This window comes from Habropoda laboriosa, unplaced genomic scaffold (genome assembly GCF_001263275.1).
Source record: "Habropoda laboriosa isolate 0110345459 unplaced genomic scaffold, ASM126327v1 scaffold23, whole genome shotgun sequence".
NCBI classification, from domain to species: domain Eukaryota; kingdom Metazoa; phylum Arthropoda; class Insecta; order Hymenoptera; family Apidae; genus Habropoda; species Habropoda laboriosa.
Genome location: NW_017100140.1, coordinates 59,112 through 67,007, shown reverse-complemented (window position 1 = coordinate 67,007; position 7,896 = coordinate 59,112).

Here is a 7,896-nt window from a genome sequence, read left to right as displayed (position 1 = left end):
ACATACAAGCTCAGACGTGACGGATGAACGAAAAATTAGCTTCGAACAGATTTCACGACTGTCAACCGTTGCAAAAAAAGAAAAACGTTGCCGCATCGAGCAAGACTGAATTGTGAACGTCGAAAGAGAGGAACTTGAAACAGAGAGGCCGCGAATTAGCAACGATACGGTCGCTCGCGTGAATAACGATCGTAATTAGCGTGTAATCTCGCTTGGCGATATCTTTCGCGATGTTTCTACGTCGCAATACGCTGAACAAATTGCCCGTGACGATTAGCATCGTGTTCCGTAATTTATTCGACGTCAATGGTCCCATTTTCGGAAGGGAACTTTCGTCGGGAAATTTCATTCGTTGCCGAACTAAAAAGAGCGAGTGTGTTGGAAGTCTGTGATCGTTAAGTCCCATATGTTCATTATTTATCACACCTTTCGCCAGGCAATTTACCAAATAACGCTTAAGCTAAATCTGAAATAACGCTTTCGGGAGTAAATGGCGTGGCGCAGTTCGACGCAGCTGTGTCGTCGGTGCGCGCCGACCGAGGCATTTAAAGTCGTTTGTCTTTGGAATTTCGTTCGGGGAAACGAGAAATCGATTGCTGCTGCGCGCTGTTCGTCGAGAAAGAGAAATTTTGTTCGCGTTGATCGAACCTGTTGTCGAGTTAATTTTCATCGATGACTCTTAGGATGGATGGAATCTCTCGTCTTTCTTCTGTCATCGACGTAAAAGCAAACTTTCTTGCATGGCTGGTTTAATATCTCGACGTATATTACAACGACGCGCATACGAAATGCGCCCGTAAAACAACGGGATAAAGATCCCATAAAGATGTTGAATGGGTCGTAGCAAGTGTTTCGACGAGAATTGATGTGTGTACGCCACTTTGTTTGGCCAATACGGACCAAGGGATTGAATAAAAGTGACGATATTGTAAAAATTGTATCGTGAAGATGCGATCTGAATTTCTTTAAAAAAGAAATCGAGCAGAAATGATGGAAAATTATTTAGAAGATGTCTGTATGGTTCCGTACTCGTGAATAAGAGCAAAAAGAATGACAAATGACCGAGGGCACTTTGGCGAAGTGTGTAGCGAGCCAGCTTGTCAAGCCTGAGGTCGTGGGTTCGATTCCCCATTAAGTCGATCTCATTTTTCTTCGGTTTTTACGCAATGAAAGCTTCAATATACTCCCTATCATTCCTTTAAAGCTTAAATTTCAACGAATTTGTCGAATTATTAGCAACTTGCTATAATAAAAAGCTTCATTTCCTAACTACCTCAGCCCCAGAATTTTAAGAGCTTCTCAGATTTACGTTTCAACTATATTCAACAACGTTACAAATATAACGCAGCTTTTTAAAATATCCAACAACGTCAAAAGTGTCTAAAAACCTCCTCGTTAATCTCGACTAAATAAATTGAAAACCTTGCAACAACACTTGTGAAAGCCCCAAAAGTATCGCATATAAACTCTTTGCCACAATCTAGCCAAACTGACGAAAAACTTCCTCCGGCGTCACTTGAGTGACTTTGAGCTTCATGAACGGTGCCTTAACAACAATACAAAGCCCTCAGGAAGCGTCTTTGAGACACGCAACAATGTCGTCAAGTGTCTTCCATCCCTAAAGAGGAGGCACGCGCTCTACCTCCTTGAGGCCACAAAGTGTTCACACCTCTTTCTCCCCGTCGAAACGGTGTGCTGCAATTCTCGAGCGACGAAAATATCGAGAACAATACACGTTCACATTTACATTACATGCACGCGTGCATGCATTACTCGCACGTTCTCTCTCTCTCTCTGGCTCCAGTTCTGTGCACACCAGAGAATTGCTGCAGCGGTGTATCGGGGCTGAGAATCTGCCTCTTCCTGCCAAAGAGGCTTTTAGCGCTTTCCCTTGCACACACGGCTCTATACGCGCCGAGGGAACATCTCTGCGGCCAGCGTGTTGCTCGCTCGACTAGCTGCTGCTTGTAATCAATGTAATTCGCGGGATTACGCGGCCGGATGTAGGTCGTGGCTGCGTCGTCTCGTCGACAATATCGTACCACGATGGATCATGATATTCACACCTCTCGCCCTGTTTTTCTCGCGATTTTGGTGGAAAAGATTGACTCCGAAAAAAATTCTCTGCATACGAAAATTAAGATGAGAGTTGAGGAAGTAGATTACTTTAGATATATGTATTAGGTTGAGTCTCTTTATAAGGTGAAAATATTCGATTTGGAGGTTTCAGGGCGTATTCTGAAAATTGTGGGGATCGATGTCGGAGAAATTGGCTGACTTACTACTTGCCTCAGAATCGATCGATATTTTCACTTAAAGCCTGAACAGAACATTCTTCGAATTATTACAAGGTCTCTAGAAATCCAATATTTTTCAAACCTGATTTTTCCCCGATTAAAAATCCCTTTCCCAGAAAATTTCCCGAGCATTTCCCAGCAAAAACGCCACAGTGTATTCGAAATTTTCACTCAGCTGTCCACAAGTTTCTGAGAGCACGAAAATAAGTAAAAGTCGATCACCAAATTTCTCTCCCTCCACAGCGTGGATATTTCGCGTGGACCGTCGAAATTTCGCTTTGTTAACCGCAATTCATCGGTGGAAATGGGTGGAAAATGTCGCGTAACGATAGGTGCACGGGCATTTTCGATTTGCAACAGACGGAAACGTCCTAATAGCACCGATACCGTTCGTGTCAGTCCAATAACGCGAGATAGACGTGCTGGGAAAGCTTTCGACAGCTTTCAACGGTGCAGCTTATATAAATAACGCTGTGTGCCACCCTTTACCCGTCCATAAAGCCGCTGCATCAAGAACGTTGTTGCGACGCCGACGAAACCTCCCGAAAATGCTCCCCGCCAAGTTCTGCCAATGTACGTTAACTCTCTTTCTCTCTGCCTCTTATTTGTCAATGCTATCGAGTTCTTCCGCTGAATGACGTAACGATGATACGCTCTCTCTCAGTTTCCACAGACGGCGTAGCACCGTAAAGTTGAATGGCGTCTCATAGTTGCAGGCGGGTTGAATCGGGAAACTTACGGAGCCTCGCAGTTTCTACGGTTTGAACCGAATCGAACGTTTGTTATTGCTTTACAACGCGCTCCATTCACGCTCTACTCGATACACGTTGGCTGGCTGGCTGGCTCTAGCGTAGAAATAATATCGTGATCGTTTCTCTTCCCTCCTTTACAGCAAGACTTCCCTTTTCTCTACCGCATGTCTGTTTCGAAGAAGGGAACAAAAGAATAATAGAATATCGAGGGTGAAACGAGAATCGTTGGTGAAACGTGAAGAATGGAAACAGGCAATTTGTTCTCTGTTACAATATTCAGTTCTGCGGCGAGATGAATAGGGTTACGATTTTCACTCGAGTGGTGGCTTTATTTCGAGTGCATGAAGGTATCCATAGTAGATTGTTTCATTTTAATAGAAAAACCGGGTTAGATGTAATTTTCTTTTCGTTGGTATATTTTGGAACGTTTGAGTGTGTATTTTGAGCTTTTTTAGACAAGTGTGAAAGCAAGGCTTGGTTAATACTGCTATTAGAGCAGAGGTAGTTTCACTTCTCTAGAATTATTTTTTTACTGTTATTGTTCGAAACGTTTACGAGGGTACAACAAAAATACGTAAAGTTTTGGAATTTTTTTCGGAGGTTACTGCTAAATGAAAAGTTTCAATTTTTTCAGAGGATGTAAATGTAACTTTCAGCTTCTTTCTATTTCACTTCTCTAGACAAAGAGGATCAGACGCAATGTTTTTATTGTTATATTTTGGAACGTTTAAGTCTGCATTTTGGCCTATTTAGAAGTACACATTATATATTAGACATTTTTACGGGAGTAAAGTCAAGCCTTGGTTAAAACTGCTGTTAGAGCAGAGCTAGTTTCACTTCTCCAGAATTATATTTCGTACTGTTGCATTTCGAGCCTGCATTTTGAGCAGAGATTAGTCGAAGTTAAAGAATGATTGTCAATCAGGTTCAAAGAAAAATAATTCAGTAAAAATTCAAACGCGGAGAATAATGAAAAAAAGTAGATTTTAGGTCGTGCAAAAGGCAAAGTTAAACCTAGCATATTTATAGTAACAAAGATTAATCAAAGGTGAGTCTCGGTTAAAGAATTCTTGCCAGTCACGTTCAAAGAAAAATAATTCAGCAAACTTTGAAACGAGAAAGAGAAAGTAGAAGAGTGAATTTCACATGGAGTTAGGTCAAAGTAACGAGTGACGAACCCTCTAATTCTCTCTTGTAAATTTCGGCCAAAAACGGTCCGCGATGCAATTAAAACGTATATTTTTCTAAAATTATTTACCTGAAAATTTCGGGTAAAAAGACGTTTCGTACCTGGAATGTTGAGCGAGTTTAACGCTTGCTCGCGTGTCCCCGCAAAAACACTTTCCACTTTTGCGCCAGTACTTCTGGGCGTTCGCCAGGCAACTCGAGGCGGTCACGCCGTTGCCAGCGCAGAGGCCAAATTAACCGACCGGTAGACCAGCGAAATTGACCTCACGCGCTCGAATCCGCCCCGCCTGGGATAATCTAGATTCTCCGGTGGAGGCAAATTAAGCGACCAAGTAACTGTTCCTGTTTACACGCTTCCCAGCCCGCGTGGAATTAGCAAACAGGCGGCGATCGGTGAAAGATCGACTCAAAAGAGCTCGTCGCTCCTCGACTCGCTCACAAAATAGCCGATAAAAATGATCGAATGTAATTGAATTAATTGAATTATCGAACAGCTGATTAATTGAACGCAATCCGTACTCTGTTTCATTGAAAAAGATAACAGTTTACTCAGATTCATACAACGAACTTTCGAAAGTTCTTACAAGGGGGATTGAAAGATCTAGAAATCGAAAAATCGCGAATAGTTATTCGCTAAATGCGTGAACAAGTTTGGAATCTATAAATATCCGAGAAATTGCAACATTGTGACGCAATATTCTCAAAATTGTACTCTGCAATATTGATCCATCGATCACGTCAAGAAAATTCCCAAACTCGTGAATAAGTTTGAAAAATCTAAAACCCTAACGAATTGCAACATTGTGACGCAATACTATCGAAATTGTACTCTGCAATATTTATCCATCGATCACATCAAGAAAATTCCCAAATTCGTGAATAAGTTTGATATAAATAAAACCCTAAGAAATTGCAACATTGTGGCGCACTATTCGTAACATTGTCCTCCGCAACATTGATCCAACTATCACATCAAGAAAATTCCCAAATTCGCGAGCAAGTTTGGAAACTATAAATCCCTAGGAGATTGCAACATTGTGGCGCAATATTCGCAACATTGTCCTCCGCAGCATTGATCCACCGATCACACCAAGAAAATTCCCAAATTCGCGAGCAAGTTTGGAAACTATAAATCCCTAAGAGATTGCAACATTGTGGCGCAATATTCGCAACATTGTCCTCCGCAGCATTGATCCACCGATCACACCAAGAAAATTCCCAAATTCGCGAGCAAGTTTGGAAACTATAAATCCCTAAGAGATTGCAACATTGTGGCGCAATATTCGCAACATTGTCCTCCGCAGCATTGATCCACCCATCACATCAAGAAAATTCCCAAATTCGTGAATAAGTTTGATATAAATAAAACCCTAAGAAATTGCAACATTGTGGCGCAGTATTCGCAACATTGTCCTCCGCAGCATTGATCCACCGATCACACCAAGAAAATTCCCAAATTCGCGAGCAAGTTTGGAAACTATAAGTCTCTGACGAATTGCAACATTGCGACACAATATTCTCAGCGTTGTTCTCCGCAACATTGTTTCAACAAATTCCAGATTCGCCCAGTACAGCGGATCGATCCAAAATCGCAGCGAAGAGTAAAGCGTTCTTTTTTCAAATTCCAACCGCACGAATTCACGGGCGAGAAGATAAATTTCCAGGAAAACGTACAAACGATATATATCGGTCGGGAATTATTAAACGTTTCGTATGCTCTAGCTAGATGCAGTATCGAAGACAGGGTTGATTTAGTGGGAACGAAATTTCACGCGCAACTGGCCGATGTTGCACGGTGTTGCGATGCAGCTTAATTGTATCGAGATTTAACGAATGAGTATAATTCCGGCATCGGCATCACCGCCGCGGGAGGGGATTCTTTAACAATGCCAATAGGAGTATGGTTCATTCTCTGTTGTTTTATGTTATCGCCGCTCGTTAATTCCCGGTTCGAATTAGAGTTTAACAATGCAGGGCACGTCGATGTTCGGGCACTGAAATATACGCGTTGCAAGAGTTGATTGGTAAAATTCGCGGGAATTTTTATCGTTGGGAAACCTCGAAACCGTTGAAACTTCCCGTCGTAAATCTGCCGTATATAAAAATAAACAAATAAGCGAATAAACAGACGAATATAAATACACGGCTGACAGTTGGGTTCGAAAGAATAACAGGTAAGAGAGAGAACGCGAGGGAAAATAAGTGGGAAACGGCGGTCGGAGAAAGTGCGGAGGATATTTTTGTCCGCGGGCGATTTTCTCTGGTCTGCCGAGTGAAATATGTCGGTGTGAAGCGAGACAACGGTGGAAAAGAGCGGAGAAAACTAATGACTCGAAGATCGGGGGTAATTATACGCTTTCACCGTCTAACGTAGCCCTTCTACTTGCATAATGTCGCCTTCTGTTATTCTTTTCTCTGGCCTCGGCGTAAGGCCAGCCCGTCGCCGACGTACTAAAACTTTGTTTCAGCTGCATCTCAGCCCTAAAGTGGGTCGACTAATTAGTTGGATACTCGAGCCATTCGCGTGTTACATTCTCCGCTGACTAGCCTGTCCTTCTGATGCTCGTAATATTTCTGACGTCATCGGAACACGAATTCACCGATGAGAAAATAAATACAGACGAATCTTGACGGTATCGCCAACTCCGTCTTCCGATTGATTAAGCCGGTTCAAAGCTGGAATTCCTCTCTCCAATTGTATTAGGTCGTTCCGTGAGTTCGTGCCTAAAGCGATAAATATTTTTAGAAAAATCGGAGAAATTTTTGTAGCGACGATATAATGGTCCTGCGAGAAAGAAAGAGAAATATTTTAACGAAGATCCAAGAAAATTCTATAGCGACGACATAATGATCCTACCAAAAAGGAAAAAGGAAGAATGATAGGAAATATTGATCTAAATGATCAAATACGACGAGAACTTACGGAATGACCTAATGTGTAATACGAATTTCCTTGGAAGAGTTGCACAACGGCTGTTCACTTTCGAACGGATTAAACCTAACTAGCAAAAGAGCATCCCCACGCAGAAATCTCGATTCGAAGAGAGAAGAGACACTGTCTTGCTCTGCAATCGACATTCGTCGCAGAACGCCTGGATGTTTGCCTAAAGAGTTTACAAGACAAACTCGAGTTGCCGACAAAAGTTCTCAGCTGCCGACAAAGGCAATCCACTCGTCGACGTTCTCGAAGGAATCGTAGACACATTGTCCTGTGCCGATAAATCGGCGGGTCGACGTTCAACGATGCACGCATATTCGAGTATCCAGATACCTGTTTAACGGAGATGTCTGCGACTCGTCGTCGAACATAATTCCGGTGGCGTTTTCTTCGTGTTCTCGTTGCTTAAAAGCGCGTCTACTTCAGTGCACGCCATTGTTTTCAGTATCTGGCAATGGTATCTGCTAACAACCGGCGTTTCGTTGCATCTGAGAGCTCTATTATAGTGGGCGTCTCAACGCGATAGAAGACGCAGTGGAGAGGAAAAACGACGGCTGTTTTCGTCCTCCTCCCTCCCTCCTACTCTCTCATCCTCCGGTTCAACCTTGTACCTTTCTGTCTGAGAACGATAAGTTGTGTAACCGTCCCCCCATTCCTTCTTTCCTCTGTTTTATACAACGAAAGCTATCAGAAATCTGGATTAATTTAACAGACTTCATCC